Source organism: Mus musculus, chromosome 16, assembly GCF_000001635.26.
Source record: "Mus musculus strain C57BL/6J chromosome 16, GRCm38.p6 C57BL/6J".
In the NCBI taxonomy this organism is placed as follows: Eukaryota; Metazoa; Chordata; class Mammalia; order Rodentia; family Muridae; genus Mus; species Mus musculus.
The window spans coordinates 76,000,439-76,017,579 of record NC_000082.6 but is presented as its reverse complement, the minus strand read 5'-3'; the positions used below and the strand labels follow the sequence as shown (position 1 = coordinate 76,017,579).

At 39.4% G+C, this 17,141-nt stretch overlaps 1 long non-coding RNA gene across 1 annotated transcript in view; it reads right to left on the bottom strand.

Annotated features, from left to right (window-relative positions):
* The window catches only part of Gm15555 (predicted gene 15555), a 33,819-nt gene extending 17,023 nt beyond the window's left edge, over nt 1-16,796 (bottom strand). The window contains exons 1-3 of the long non-coding RNA NR_155447.1: nt 16,744-16,796; nt 16,232-16,265; nt 7,839-7,969 (exon numbers count right to left, since the gene is read on the bottom strand). This is a non-coding gene — a long non-coding RNA (predicted gene 15555). The remainder of the gene's footprint in view (nt 1-7,838; nt 7,970-16,231; nt 16,266-16,743) is intronic.
* Between the last annotated feature and the right edge of the window lie 345 nt (nt 16,797-17,141).

The following is a 17,141-nucleotide window of genomic DNA, read 5'->3' as shown; positions in this document are numbered from 1 at the left end:
AGCAATGTGGGCTGCTATAGCCCTGGGATTGGTCCATGTGAGAACTTGTTTGTATGATTCTGTCCAAGCTTTAATGGCCATCTCATCGACACTCTCAAGCGCTGGATGGAAGCTCGATCAGCCCACAGCTTCAGCATCACATTGTCTTTCTACTAACAACTGCCTTCCCCCCGACACTCTCATAGTTTTTTGAACATCTATTCCTTGTTTAGGTCTTTATGAATTTTCCAACAATTGACTGTATGTTATTCAGAAGCACAATACGAAGCACACCCGCTATACGTTCTAAAAGTAGACTGACTATGCGCTCAACCATTCCTTCAGTAGTACATTAATAAAACACTTTTTGAGACAATGTCTCACTCTGTAGGGATGCCTGCCCTAGAATCCGATAGATACACCTGAGTCTGGGGGTTGGGATTAAAGGCTTGTTCCACCATGCCCAGCAAAATACATTTTAAAGAAGAAATTATTTTCAGTGCTACACTATAATTTCAACCTATATATATATATATATATATAGGTTGAAATTATACATATATATGTATAATTTCATATATATATGTATATATGATATACATATATATATAGCAGAAGTTTGACATATTGAAGAAATAGCTTATATACTTAGAATAAAGTTTACAACTCTCTCCTTTAAGATGGCTTATAAATGATAGGAGAAGTAAACTAGTTCTTTCTTAAAAAAAAAAAAAGCACAGTATGGGAAACTAGATGAAGTCTTCAGTTCCATTTGCTTCCTTGGCAGAGCTGCTAATGGCTTGAAATCCAAACTCATGAAGTTTAAAGTCTCCTAGTAGTTACAGCCTCAAAGCTCTGCCTGTTGCCCTTGGTTCATCTGCCACCCACATCAGGGCTTTGCCATATACTGTTGTCTATGGCTTTACTCCTAACAGTTCCTGAAACGAATGCTCTCAAGTTGAAACAAAGCTGGATCCATATCTTCAAGGCTTTTCCCCACTTTCTCCTCTATAAGTTTCAGTGTCTCTGGTTTTATGTGAAGTTCCTTGATCCACTTAGATTTGACCTTAGTACAAGGAGATAAGTATGGATCGATTCGCATTCTTCTACATGATAACAACCAGTTGTGCCAGCACCAATTGTTGAAAATGCTGTCTTTCTTCCACTGGATGGTTTTAGCTCCCTTGTCGAAGATCAAGTGACCATAGGTGTGTGGGTTCATTTCTGGGTCTTCAATTCTATTCCATTGGTCTACTTGTCTGTCTCTATACCAGTACCATGCAGTTTTTATCACAATTGCCCTGTAGTAAAGCTTTAGGTCAGGCATGGTGATTCCACCAGAGGTTCTTTTATCCTTGAGAAGAGTTTTTGCTATCTTAGGTTTTTTGTTATTCCAGATGAATTTGCAAATTGCTCCTTCTAATTCGTTGAAGAATTGAGTTGGAATTTTGATGGGGATTGCATTGAATCTGTAGATTGCTTTTGGCAAGATAGCCATTTTTACAATGTTGATCCTGCCAATCCATGAGCATGGGAGATCTTTCCATCTTCTGAGATCTTCTTTAATTTCTTTCTTCAGAGACTTGAAGTTTTTATCATACAGATCTTTTACTTCCTTAGTTAGAGTCACGCCGAGATATTTTATATTATTTGTGACTATTGAGAAGGGTGTTGTTTCCCTAATTTCTTTCTCAGCCTGTTTATTCTTTGTGTAGAGAAAGGCCATTGACTTGTTTGAGTTAATTTTATATCCAGCTACTTCACCAAAGCTGTTTATCAGGTTTAGGAGTTCTCTGGTGGAATTTTTAGGGTCACTTATATATACTATCATATCATCTGCAAAAAGTGATATTTTGACTTCCTCTTTTCCAATTTGTATCCCCTTGATCTCCTTTTGTTGTCGAATTGCTCTGGCTAATACTTCAAGTACTATGTTGAAAAGGTAGGGAGAAAGTGGGCAACCTTGTCTAGTCCCTGATTTTAGTGGGATTGCTTCCAGCTTCTCTCCATTTACTTTGATGTTGGCTACTGGTTTGCTGTAGATTGCTTTTATTATGTTTAGGTATGGGCCTTGAATTCCTGATCTTTCCAAAACTTTTATCATGAATGGGTGTTGGATCTTGTCAAATGCTTTTTCTGCATCTAACGAGATGATCATGTGGTTTTTGTCTTTGAGTTTGTTTATATAATGGATTACATTGATGGATTTTCGTATATTAAACCATCCCTGCATCCCTGGAATAAAACCTACTTGGTCAAGATGGATGATTTCTTTAATGTGTTCTTGGATTCGGTTAGTGAGAATTTTATTGAGGATTTTTGCATCGATATTCATAAGAGAAATTGGTCTGAAGTTCTCTATCTTTGTTGGATCTTTCTGTGGTTTAGGTATCAGAGTAATAGTGGCTTCATAAAATGAGTTGGGTAGAGTACCTTCTACTTCTATCTTGTGAAATAGTTTGTGCAGAACTGGAATTAGATCTTCTTTGAAGGTCTGATAGAACTCTGCACTAAACCCATCTGGTCCTGGGCTTTTTTTGGCTGGGAGACTATTAATAACTGCTTCTATTTCTTTAGGGGATATGGGACTGTTTAGAAGGTCAACTTGATCCTGATTCAACTTTGGTACCTGGTATCTGTCCAGAAATTTGTCCATTTCGTCCAGGTTTTCCAGTTTTGTTGAGTATAAGCTTTTGTAGAAGGATCTGATGGTGTTTTGGATTTCTTCAGGATCTGTTGTTATGTCTCCCTTTTCATTTCTGATTTTGTTGATTAGGATTTTGTCCCTTTGCCCTCTAGTGAGTCTAGCTAAGGGCTTATCTATCTTGTTGATTTTCTCAAAGAACCAACTCCTCGTTTGGTTAATTCTTTGTAAGATCGAGAATTGACAAATGGGACCTAATGAAACTCCAAAGTTTCTGCAAGGCAAAAGACACCGTCAATAAGACAAAAAGACCACCAACAGATTGGGAAAGGATCTTTACCTATCCTAAATCAGATAGGGGACTAATATCCAACATATATAAAGAACTCAAGAAGGTGGACTTCAGAAAATCAAATAACCCCATTAAAAAATGGGGCTCAGAACTGAACAAAGAATTCTCACCTGAGGAATACCGAATGGCAGAGAAGCACCTGAAAAAATGCTCAACATCCTTAATCATCAGGGAAATGCAAATCAAAACAACCCTGAGATTCCACCTCACACCAGTCAGAATGGCTAAGATCAAAAATTCAGGTGACAGCAGATGCTGGCGTGGATGTGGAGAAAGAGGAACACTCCTCCATTGTTGGTGGGATTGCAGGCTTGTACAACCACTATGGAAATCAGTCTGGCGGTTCCTCAGAAAACTGGATATAGTACTACCGGAGGATCCAGCAATACCTCTCCTGGGCATATATCCAGAAGATGCCCCAACTGGTAAGAAGGACACATGCTCCACTATGTTCATAGCAGCCTTATTTATAATAGCCAGAAGCTGGAAGGAACCCAGATGCCCCTCAACAGAGGAATGGATACAGAAAATGTGGTACATCTACACAATGGAGTACTACTCAGCTATTAAAAAGAATGAATTTATGAAATTCCTAGCCAAATGGATGGACCTGGAGGGCATCATCCTGAGTGAGGTAACACATTCACAAAGGAACTCACACAATATGTACTCACTGATAAGTGGATATTAGCCCAAAACCTAAGATACCCAAGATATAAGATACAATTTCCTAAACACATGAAACTCAAGAAAAATGAAGACTGAAGTGTGAACACTATGCCCCTCCTTAGAAGTGGGAACAAAACACCCTTGGAAGGAGTTACAGAGACAAAGTTTGGAGCTGAGATAAAAGGATGGACCATGTAGACACTAGCATATCCGGGGATCCATCCCATAATCAGCTTCCAAATGCTGACACCATTGCATACACTAGCAAGATTATGCTGAAAGGACCCTGATATAGCTGTCTCTTGTCAGAGTATGCCTGGGCCTAGCAAACATAGAAGTGGATGCTCACAGTCGGCTATTGGATGGATCACATGGCCCCCAATGAAGGAGCTAGAGAAAGTACCAAAGAAGCTAAAGGGATCTGCAACCCTATAGGTGGAACAACATTATGAACTAACCAGTACCCCGGAGCTCTTGACTCTAGCTGCATATGCATCAAAAGATGGCCTAGTCGGCCATCACTGGAAAGAGAGGCCCATTGGACACGCAAACTTTATATGCCCCAGTACAGGGGAACGCCAGGGCCATAAAAGGGGAGTGGGTGGGTAGGGGAGAGGGGATGGGTGGCTATGGGGGACTTTTGGTATAGCATTGCAAATGTAAATATGTAAATGAGCGAAATACCTAATAAAAAATGGAAAAAAAAAAAAAAGCTGGATCCAGAAGGCTGTTGACTCTATAATCGAATGACAGTAGCTGAAGAAGTAGAGTTATTAAAGTCAGGGAACAACACCGTTTATGGTTGGGTCCAAGAACTGTCACTTAGTACTTAGAACTTGAAGTCTTCATCATGCCCTTGGAAGCAGTCTTTTCTTTTGGGAATACCTCAAGATGCTCCATATGTACTCTAAATTTCAAGTTATGATAGGTTAGACTGTCTTCTCTGTTTTGTTGATTTTGGAAGTTACTGTAGACTCTTAATCCTCATGTATAGCATAATTTAGATGGACTTCTTTAATCTGCATAGAAAAATTAGGTATTTTTTTTCTCAAGAAAAAGAATTTCCTTCTGCTAATTTTAACTCTCTGCACCACAGGAAGGCTCTACAGAGAGTATATATGAGCCAATCCCACAGCAAGCTAAACAAGAAGGCACCTGTAGCAGAAGGGAGGAGACAGGACAAGCATTAAACATGCTTGGAGTGGTGAGTGACTTGGCTACGTGAATGAATGGGTTTCTTTCCTATTTTCGATTTAAACGCACTGGTTAATGGCAGCCTCAAGTCAGTAAACAACTACTGTCAGGGCATCCTTTACTCACTTTTCATTTCTGATTTTCCCTTGATTGTTGTAGCTTTTGTAGTTAGTAGCTTAATATGAGTAGACGAACTATGTACTAGGTAACGGCATACGTGAACTCCATCTGCCAAGCAACATTACTACATATGTTTTCTTGAGTTAATGGAAGCTGCAAAAGGCAAGATTGTTTTCCAAAATAGCAAGTCTTCGAGAGAGCATTTTAAAGCACATGTGTATGAATAAGTTGTTGGTAAACCAGGACTGAGCACGGCAAAGGGACACCAAGGGTTGTGCTTTGTCAATTTCCAAGGCTTAAATGGTTCATCCACAGTTAATTGCCACTGACTACGAGTTAATAACATGCCTGTAATATCTAATGTTTATCTAGAGGCTACCTCGAGTGCTGGTTCCAGCACACACCTGTCTGCATTCCAACCCTATAAGCCTACCACTTGATTAAAGTATTTCTGAATTTGTGTATGCTGTCTCCCTATACAATGTGTTACCAGAATGGAAATGCCAATCATTTTTGTGAATTATGTCTAAAATTATTAGAGATGTAGAGCTGTGTGGTTCTGAAAAAAGCAGCATCTACATAACAATGATGAATATTTTTATTCAATTGCACTATATTTTAAATAATATTGTGATAATAGACTTGTTTTAATTCGATTGTGGTATAAATTAAAAATTACTTCAATTAATAAATTAAAAAATATTTGAAAAATTCATTCTGCAAGTAAGTTTTCCCTAATAAAACAAACAAACAAACAAACAAACACCCACTACAATTAATGACGTTTTTTTTTTTTTTGTCAGTGACGTGCTGACCTTGGCAATATGTCTCTATACAATCTCTTTTTTTACATTCACTGTAAAAATTTATAGATGTCTAGAAATCTTGGGAAATGATAAATGACTTATACCATTAACCAAGGTTGAGCTTAGCCTCAAACCTGGACAATCGTTGGTCTAAATAAAGGGAGAGGAGAAACCAGTTTCGAGTTCTACTCCTACCTTTACACCTATTAGCCTTGGTGACATTAAAATCCGTTATTTTTGTAGCTTACATAAGTCTCTGTTTCCCAATATAGATAAACTAGGAACAAGTTTTAGTGAACAAATTCTGTGACTAGTTTCTGAGAAGTAGAATTCGTAGAGAAGTACCTAACGCAGTGAAAACTTTCTGCTCAATTTCACTCTATCGTCATTGTTGACAGATGTGAACAAGAGGAGGCAATGACATATGTTCCACTCTAATATGAGATAGACTATTTACATGGAGACCATGATTTGACACTGCAAAAGTGTTTGCAAACATTTTCCTTCTATAATTAAAGAAAAATAATTGAATAGACTGAAGAGCCTCAAGATATATCCTTAAATGTGTCAATTGGATAATTATGCATGACGGTAAGTTCATGACTTACCTGTCTGTTTAAAATCTTTCAAAGATCACCAGTCTTGCAACATCAAAAGGTAGTAAAAAACATACTTAAATTGGCACACTTCTCTTTACGTATAACTCAGTATTTAATTAAAAATATAGGTTTTGAACAGGTGAGAAGCTCAAAGAATCCCACTCCTGACAGAGGACCTATGTGTCAGTAAATATTTGCTGTGGGAGAGAATATCAGTTTTATTCAGGGGTGTGGCCCACCACAAGTTTCTTATAATCCGGTGGATGGCCTTACCTGTGCAAGGAGGCAATGCCGATAGAGTCGGGAAGGAGACATGGACTGGACCCAAAGGAGATGGGTAGAGCAGAAGGGATAGATACGATCAAAATATATTTATACTGTGTGTGTGTGTGTGTGTGTGTGTGTGTGTGTGTGTGAGAGAGAGAGAGAGAGAGAGAGAGAGAGAGAGAGAGAGAGGGAGGGAGAGAGAGAGAGGGAGAGAGAGTGTGAGTGTGTGTGTGTGTGTATAAACATTCTAATAGAAGTGTATTTATGGGGTTAAAGAAAGCTTAGTTGCTAAAGATGTGAGTTCATTGTTCAAAACCCATGTCAAAAGAGCTGATTGGTGGTTTGTACTTACAACCCAGTGCTATCAAGGTAGAGGCAGTGGATTGCTAGGGTTGTAACCCAAACAACTTAGCCTATTTGGTGTGTTCCAGGCCAGTGAGAGAACCCCGTGGTGACAGGAGGTAGACAGAAGCTTGGGAGGCGGCTCAGTCTATGGGATAAAGTGCTTGCACTAAAAGCATGAAGCGTGAGGGTCTGTTTTGGATCCTTAGGATTTATGTAAAAGCTGAGCATGGCTGCTCACACCTCTATTCCACGCTGGGTGAGCAGAAACAGGCAGATCCCAGGGACTAGCCGGTCCTTACAGTTTGAAACAGTGAGTAAGATAGGTAGGTAGTGATACAGGAAGCCAACTCAAACCCACCCCTTTCACACATAATTAAAAAAATAAAGTGGACAGGGATCGAGAAAGAACACCTGGGGTGAACTCTGACACTCACACACATGTATGCTTCTATACACAACATGAACACATGGCTCTTCATAAGTTCAAACATAGATGCACACACATGCACAAATATCCATGCACATGAAACTGAAAGGTCAAGCCATCTGTCCCACAGTTTAACTGTTGAGTGATAACCAGTCTTTATCATATTGGTACTGGCAATTATTACATTCCCAATGAAACTAACTTCATAGCTTGGATAAAATAAAGAGATTTTTTTTTAAATAATAGAATTTAAAATCTACAGATTTTATTTCTTGTTTGCCTAGTTAGCGGTTTAAAGATTTCTTAGTTTTCTCTCTGAATCTCTGAATAATGTTTTCTTTTCCTCCTAGAGTTTTACTTTTTATTTTGAAAGTAATTCAAGGGGGAAAAACATGGTCAGAAATGCTTTAGGTATACAGAATAAGAATCAACATACCTGTTGAGGTTTAATTTTCTACAAATGCACTGAGAAGCCCTCTGATGTAAACTGAGTTAGAGCCGAATCTTCTTAGCCTCAGCCTGGGCGTGTCTAAGAACTTTCCATGGAGAATAGGTGCTATCCAGTCCCTGGAACCAAGTGCATTTTAGGACATTATTTTATTCCCACATCTCTACTTAAACTTTTACTATTTTGGTGAAAGTATTTTGAGCACAATGTGGAATTCCTTAGGTAGACCCTAGATTGTCCTGGGCTGTACAGGAGATAGATGATCTGGTGGGAAAACATTGAATGATTCATGGTAGTAGAGGTGCCAAAATGAAAGATACTTATTTGAGGTTTTAAATGAGTACCAACTTGGGTCTTTTGGAGGGTAGCCATGGTAGATCCTCTTTTGTGAGTGCTCCACAGCCTCAGCAATAGTGCCAGGCCTTAGGATCTCCCCTTGAGATGGATCCCACTTTGGGCCTGTTGCTGGACCTTCTTTTCCTTGGGCTCCTCTCCATTTCCATCCTTGTAATTCTTACAGACAGGAACAATTATGGGTCAGAGGTGTAACTGTGGGATGGCAACCCCATCCCTCACTTGATGTCCTGTCTTCCTGCTACAACTGAAAGAGTCAGGTGCAGATATTTGCACACAACCAATGGACAGAAGCAGCTGACCCCTGTTGTTGAATTAGGGAAAGGCTGAAAGAAGCTGAGGAGAAGGGAGACCCTGTGGGAGGACCAGCAGTCTCAATTAATCTGGACCTCTAAGATCTTTCAAACACTGGGCCACCAAACAGACAGCATACATCAGCCAATATGAAGCCCAGCAACACACATACAGTAGAGAACTTTCGGGTCTGTGTTCATTCAGAGAAGATGCACCTAACCCTCAAGAGACTGGAGGCCCCAGGGAGTTTAGAGGTCAGGTGGGGTGGGGGCTGAGGGCATCCACGTGGAGACAGGGTGGGGTGGGGAGGAGATGTGAGACATGAAGCAGTCAGAGGGTGGATGTGTGGGCAGGGAATGGAATATGGGGTGTAAAACATAAAGTAAAAGTAAAAGAAAACTAAAAGAAAAAAAATGAGTGCCATCTTTAGTACCAGGCCTGTGCCCTAATTGTAGTTACAGAAGGGTTTAGTGATAGAGAGTGGGTCTACAGGAGACTCAGTTTAAGATGAGATTTTTATTAAAATTTTATTGTATTTAACAATATCTAGTGAGCTAATCTTAGGTTCACACACACGCATAGGTTTTGGAGAAATGCTGCTAAAAGCAGGTAAAATGTTTCATAGTATTCCAAACTATGCAATCCGATCAGTATAGTTGAAAGTACGTTAATATTGTGACTTTAGAACTGACTACTTTGTTGTCATATTAATTTAGGTGTAGACTATAAATGCTTGAACCTGCACCTATTTTAATACCTCCTTATGATGTCCAAAAGTAATAAATGTCTTGATTAAGGAAAAGAGTGAGAATATAAAATATTTGTCTTTCTGCCAAGTCAAGGTTAACTGGATCAAGCCTGAATTATCTGGTGTGCAATTGATATTCATTAAAGGAAGAAAATAATTTTCAATTTTCTAATCCATTTTGTATCTCATAAATTAAATTGATATGAAATTTGAGGTTTTTTTTTCCAAAAAATGAATTTAAATTCACGACAGAGAGTGTCCTTTTTATTTATATGTTATATATCACAATCATTCAATGAATAGTTGTAAGCAATATGAATGGATTAATAAAGGCTTATGACTCCAGCAAGATAAAATATTAATAAGCATGGAGAGCCCGTGATGCAGTGTTTGTAAGTGTGAGCTCTGAGTGGAGCAGGTATGAACTCTCTTTCCTGCGCTGCTCCTTGTAGGCTGTGTGGCTGTGGAAGGTGCCTGGGCTCCTCTAATCTCTGCATTAGCCTGGACGAGATGGATTGCAGAAGTCCAAGTCTACTTTTCCAGGTTGCAGGAAAGCTTTAACACATGGGATAGACTTCAGAGGGGCTGCTGCCTCAGACTCTAGAACAAAACCTCTGATGTCTAGATGGAGGTATCATGGTTGGTATTGCTCACAGTTAAGAACTGCAAATTAAGAAAAGTTTTTCAAAATGTAACTTACCCCCTTCTGCTTGTCCTTCTAAACCTTCTCATACCCACATCAGGTCCCCTTCAAATTCATGACATATGTGAATATGAGGCTCTCTCCCTCTCTCTCTCTCTCTCTCTATATATATATATATATATATATCTCCTTTGATACTGTCTATTTCTTACCCTTATACATTTTTTAGTGATGACCACTCAGTATTGGGTAACAAATTAAAGATCTCATCTCTGCTAAAGATAGTAGTTTCTCCTCTCTCAGAGGCAACCAATATTGTGTAGCCCTTCATCCGGGATATGGATTTTGCTTTTCAAAAATTTGTTGAAGAACAAAAATGGAAAGGGTAGAATGAAGCCGAACCTAGTTGTAGCTCCCCACTCCTGTCTTAAAGCTGAATTATATAGCCACAGGTACCAAATGAGTGTGAGAAAAATGGTTACTTTAAATGCAGAGGACTAGCATGTATAAAATATATGACATATTTCAAAGAATATATAAAAACAAGCATAATATATCTTGGTAGTGAGAATTATTTGCTGACAGTGTTTGAGATAGGATAAGTGAAATATGGCTCATTTCCATTTTTATTTTATTTTATTTTTTTAAGGTACAACGTTTGTATTTAGATGACTTTATATTTGACCACTTCGCTGCCCATCAAGGTCATCTTACCCCTTCCAAAGCAAAACTTCAACAGTTTTCTGTCAAGCCTTTCTGAAAACAAAGAAAGGAGCTTCTTCCATTCATATAATCCACCTATAATTCCTTTCTTTGAGTTGTTTTATCTCCACTTGAATTAAAAGGACATATTGATGACCCCCTCCAAGTGCTGAGACCTTTGGCATCAGATCCAAAACACCTTACTTTAGGATCCATTTTAGGATGGATAATCAATGTTCTTACCAACTCCTGACAACCCACTTCTCTCATAAATGAATTCAGAGTACATTCATTGCAAAGATGCCACTACCAAATGATACTTAGAATGTTTATCTCAGAGCTGCAACTCAAGTTTAATATCTGGCGCTCATAGCTATATCCTACCATTTCCTAAACATGGCTACAAGACGTGCCTCTGCTTTCAAATCTGATCTCCCAAATTTTACCTGAATGTTCACAGTCAAAGTCATGGCTGGTCTAGTCTCCATCCCTAAGTAAACCTCTGGAATATGGTTTGTAGCCTTTGGCCTCTGCATAGAGGAAGGCTTGGGAGAGACATGCCTCTGCAGAATGTGGGGATGGCTGCCTTGTAGTAGGTGGGACTCCTTTGCATCTTGAGAAAATTACTGGAAGTATTTCTACTTCAGGGGCAAACAATCATTTAGCACAGGGGCATAAGGGAAGTCCTCTGCAATATTGATGGCTTTGTAAAGTGTCAAGTCTTTGTAAAGGAGGCTTTCCATGAATTAATATAGAATAGAATGTCAAAGACAAAGGATTTAGCAACTACTGCAATAGAGAATAAATCGCAAAGCAGTTACCACACACAAAGTTTTCTAAACTCCTGGCAGGTAGAATTCAAAGGGAAACTAAGGCTTGTGACTTTGCTAAAATGCCAGAGTCAAGGCCAGAGTTCTGGCTTCCCAAATATCAACTTTTTCTTTGGCCTCTGCAACAAGCATGAATGTCAATGCTGTGTGCGCACACACTGCACAAGAGAAAGAGAGAGAGAGAGAGGAAAGAGAGAGAGAGATGGGGGTAGTATAGGGGTCATTGGAAGAGTGTGTTTAGGGGAGGTGAGAAGCAAGGAGGATGGGTTTATGATAAGAGAAAGGATTCAACAATATAATATATATGCTAAATGAGTCTGTTATCTGGAGAACCACAGCAGATAAAAAAAATCTTGAGCTGGCAATGAAGTTAATAGAGTTGAGTTTTATTCCCACTCGTGGCTGGGAACTGTGTGTCCTTGGGAATGTTATTGAATTACTCTGACCCTAAGTTTGTGAGCACTGTGGATAGAAAGATTTGCTTCTTAGTTTGTGGTGAGGATTAAATGTTATTGCGCACGTTAACCACCTGGCACCCTGCATGCTAATGGCCGTTTCCCTTTCTCTGCAAGCCCTCACACCAGGACAGAGCAATCTTTTTAATTTAATATCCTTGACTAAATGGCTTTAAGTCAAACTATCACCATTGCTTAGATATCGTTTTGTTAAAAAAAAAAAAGCTGCTCAAAATAATTTGTGATCAGCAATCTTTACCTAAAAGCATTGATTTTTTTCCTAGGCTGGACAAGATGTAGCAATAGGATTTATTGTTGATGTGCATTAGAAAACTCAAGGTCTGACTCTCCACAAACTGCCTTGAATACCAGGTATATAGTGCAATATTTGACAATTCAGTCTGAGATGCCTACCACAGGGGACAACCACAAACAAGAAAGCCCATCGTGGGTGCATTTGCTCTATTGCACATTTCATAAGTCAGGGGTGTCTCTTCCCTTATATTTTTAAAATGCAAGTTCAATTTTGTAACTACTCATTCATCGACATTCTGTGCTCATAAAAAACACAGGAGAAATCAATTAAATTGTTCCCAGCTACCAGATGTTAAGGAGAGAGTAATATAACAGAGTCAAGCACAGTTTTAAAGACAAACAATATGATGCGTGTCTAACAGTTGCTTAGAGCTCAGCAGTAATGAGGCCAAGGTCAGGAGTTCAATCTCCCATGGCCAGTTAGCTTTGCTTCAGTCTGGAGCCACCAGCAGTATATGTGCTATACATCTTGAATGTTCACCCCATTGATGGTTAAGGTGCATTGCAGAGAAGGTAACAGCAAGATTTTATAGGCCACAGGAAGGACAGCTTAAGGATAATTCTGCCTTCTGCTTGCTTTCTCCTATCTATAAAGGCGTTCTGTCACCATTATCAGTCTTAAGGCTACTAAGTGTAGCCCATTGCTTTCAGCTTTCAAGGATGCATTGGGTAGCAGCTGAAGTGCTAAGAAAGGAAAGTGCCAAGAAAGAAAGGAATGGCTTTTCCACAATGATTCCCCAGCCTTGTGAGGAGGGGATATTCCTGAACATTCTGGCTGTATCTTACTTACATCATGGTCTCTCGAGGTGTGAACAACTGCTACCTCATGCTTCCAGTGCCACAGATGAAGGCAATCCCCTCTGTCATCCCTTCCCTACCATGGTAAAGGGATCATTCTACAAATAAAGACAAATTCAACCTCTCCTCCTTCAAGCTCTTTCTGTGAGGTGTTTTATCCACTGCTATGCAGAAGTATTATTACATACTGCCTTCACTGAACTGTACTGGCACCTTCACCATCCTGCGAATTGATCAGTGAAGAAATCTACTTACTTAGATGTTAATCTCAGCTTAAAGAATGCCTTCATGGGGGTGTCTACACCGGTGTCTTACCAAATATCTGAAACCCATGCTGAAGTGTCTTGATACCTAAGATTTTGTTATCGCTGCCTTTTTGCCCTCATCGACATCTTCTGGAGTCTTTGGCCTCATGCCTCACTTGAACTTAGAAGAATCAGACAAAGCTGATAGGAAATGAGTTCCGTGGTTAGATTACAATGACCGTGGGAATAGGATGTATTTACTTACACATTTCTATGAAGCAGAATCCCAAGTGGAGGACCTGCAAACCATGCCATGAGAGCAGGCTTACAAAGTGAACTCAGAAACTGGAGACTTCACTACAAACGGGTTTCAGAGATCTGAGTGCAGCTACCGTTCTGGATGAGCTGTCAAGAACACCCCCTTCTCCCCGCCTGAACCTTTGAGTGAACCCTCAGAATTTGGGGCTAAACAAATATAGCTCAACACTGTGAGATAGTAACACAAAAGATTCATTTAAGGCCTACCTGTATTTCTTATCCATAGAGACTGGCAGAGACAAAAATGTGTATTTTTGTCAGCCATTAGCTTTTGGAGTGATTTGTTGTATAGTAAGAACTAATGAAGGAATTAAATTATTATATTTACCAGAATGATTGGCTGATAACCAAATCTTTACTAACCAACTGAAGTTATAAAAAACAAACAAACAAACAAACAAACAAACAAACAAAACCAGTTGAAGACCAGTGAACACTCAGGATTGTTCTTGATACTCAAGAGTTTTCAGTAGGGACGCCAAGAAGACACCACAAAGCTAGCCACCCAAGAGAAGTGCCACTCCTGCTGAAGTCAAGAAGGACCAAATAGAAATATTATTACCAAAACAGAAAGCTTGGAACCACGGTTATGCGCTGAAATTTAATAAGGAAGTTAATTCTCACACTATGTTCTGCTCTGTGTTATCAGCCAGGTTCACATGAGGATATCAGGGTAGGCCAGTGATGGAACACATCCAAACTGTACATCTTCACCAGGTGGCAGGGGGTTAGAGAGACCTCCCTCCCTCCTTCCCTCCTTCCCTCCTTCCCTCCCTCCCTCCTTCCCTCCTTCCCTCCTTCCCTCCTTCCCTCCTTCCCTCTCTCTCTCCCTCTTTCTTCCCTCCTTTCCTCCCTCTCTTCCTTCTCTCTTTCATACTATAGTCTTATCATCTTCACCTTCTTCTTTCTTAAAAAAATTGAGGACCAACAAAAAACAGATGCACATTCAGGCAAGAATTATATGCACCCTAAATATACAGATGGTAACATAAGGAACTGTGTGATTGGATTCTGTACTATAAACATCAAGCTTAACTTCTGTAAAAATCCCCATATGTATATATATGTGTGTGTGTGTGTGTGTGTGTCTGTGTGTGTGTGTCTGTGTGTCTGTGTGTGTATATATATGTGTATACACACACACACACATATATACATATATATATTTAAATTCTGTGATGTTGTAAGCACAAATACAATATTTGGAGAGTTAAACAAACAAAGAATTCTATTTTTGACATTTAGCAGCTGTGTGGTTTTATACAAGATCCCTTGTTTCTTACCTTACAAAAATTAAAACAATCAATCAAACAAACAAAAAGTCACTTCTACCTCGTAATCTTCTTATGAGAATAAAGGTGACAAGAATTACTGTTAGGACGCAGAGTGGCTTGAAGCTAGTTATCATTAATAAAAGCTCACACGGAGCCGGTAACTGTGGTTTGTGGTTTAACGGAACATGTTCATTGGAAGGGCTGGACTCTAAGCTGCACGGAAAAGAAGGAAGCAGACAGGGTGGAAGCTGAGACCTTCTCAGGGCTTGCAGCTCAGGCTCCTCTCAGAAGGGCCTTAGAGAGCTCGGAGGAGTTAGTGCCTTACAAACGAACAAATGGATGCACTGAAGCCAGGTAGTGGTGGCGCACGCCTTTAATCCCGGCATTCGGGAGGCAAAGGCAGGCAGATTTCTGAGTTCAAGGCTGGCCTGGTCTTCGATGTGAGTTCCAGGACAGCAAGACCATACAGAAAAACCCTCCTTAAAAAAAAAAAAAAAAAAAAAAAAGAGAAAAAGAAAAGAAAAAGAAAAAGAAAAAAAGGAAATGAAAAAAAAAGTGGGACATTCTATCCACTTAACAGCGTTTCATGCTTGGCCCAAATTATTCGAGTTGGGAGTTTTTGTTCTGTCTCCATATTAGCATCAGCACTGACATAGCTATTAATAACATAGACACTAAGGGAAGAAAATGAGATTAACAATGACATCCCATCAGCCAGGTCTTCATTAAACAATGAGCAAAAGGAATTGGTGTCAAAACAGTGCGTGCAAACCTCTCCTTGATGTCTAGATTGTATAATGACTCATAAGAAACCAACATATAAAACAGAGATTACGTCCTTTAAAAAGGCAACACTTTCTTTCATGTCTAATTTTCCCCATTATATCTGTGATCGCACTCACCTACTCTGCCTCCAATTCATATGTGAGCACTTTTTGTATGACTTAATTAGTTTCCTCCCGTAAATAGAGACTTACATTAAAATAAAATGAAACCAATGGATTAAGGTTAATTATGCCCTCTTCCCTTTCTTATTTCCTGGGCTTATGATACAATTAGTAATTGAAACTAATGAAAGCCACAGTTATCTCTTTAATCATGTTTGAAAGAAAAAGCTGTAAAGCAAGAAGAGCCCATTCCCAATTTAATGGTCTCATAAAAGCTTTTGTGATCCCCACTGACTCGGGGTGGAAGAGCAATTTGGACTGTTTTCACGGAGAGGGAATTCAGACCTCCGACTCTCCCACCCATATTCTGCATCTAAAGGCTTTGCAGAAGCTTAGAGAGCATCCGTAGATCCTGCCTGGGTCAGTAGCAGAACAGAGTTTGGCAATGCTCTGATGCTTTGCCATTGCTAAGAATGCATTTGATATTTTGCTCATCTTATTTCTAATAACATTCTTACCAGCTACTTTGACGTGCTCCAATTCCCTTTGTGCCTGTGAGGATTAGGGAAAATGATAATTTAAGTAGCAGGAAATATATAATAAATATTGGTTTCTTTTCCTTTTAAACACTGTAAATATAATCTCATAAATCACAATATGTTTAAGGCTATTTAATAGCTCCCTGTATCAAGAAGCCTGGAAGAGAGGTTTTTGCGTTTTTTTTTAATATCTTATAATGCAAATAAACATTCCCTAGGCAACCTGTTTTGTCACCCTGGATATTTATAGTGCCATGAGAAGAGTCTGTTACTTCAGAATTGACAGACAGCTCACTTAGCACACCAGCAGACAGATGGCAAAGTTCATATGCAATTTACAAACTCTGTCTCTGATGGATTAGATATGGTCCCTGTACATTTTCCAGGCACCACAAGCTATATGATCTGCCCAGAGATGAGGGGCTGTGTGGATGCTATAGATCAGCCTTGTAGAGAAATCAGAATTCATTAGATCTACAGAAAATTGTTACCTTGAGACAGGAGCTAGGAAGGCTGGCAAGAGCATCTCGTTTCTCCATCAGGATGAGCGAGCTAACTGTTGCTGTTGTTCCGTGTCATGCTTACAGGCATGACCAACGCAGGTTGGTCACCTGAGACCACAGAGAAGTTGTAGCTGAAGTGGGTGAGGCTCAAGTTCTCTGTCCTTACTTGCCTCACCATTTGGCAGATAAGATCTGTTTCCCTGAGAACCTCATCATTATGACAGTGATATAGCGGGATTAAGGAGTTTCCGTGAACAGACTATTATCTAAGTACTTTGGTTCCTTAATCCCTTATTTTAAATTAAATGTTCTGTTTTATTGGGCATTTGTGATGACAGCGGTGGCGGTATTCACAACATGATTAATCGTTTTATAACATCATTATA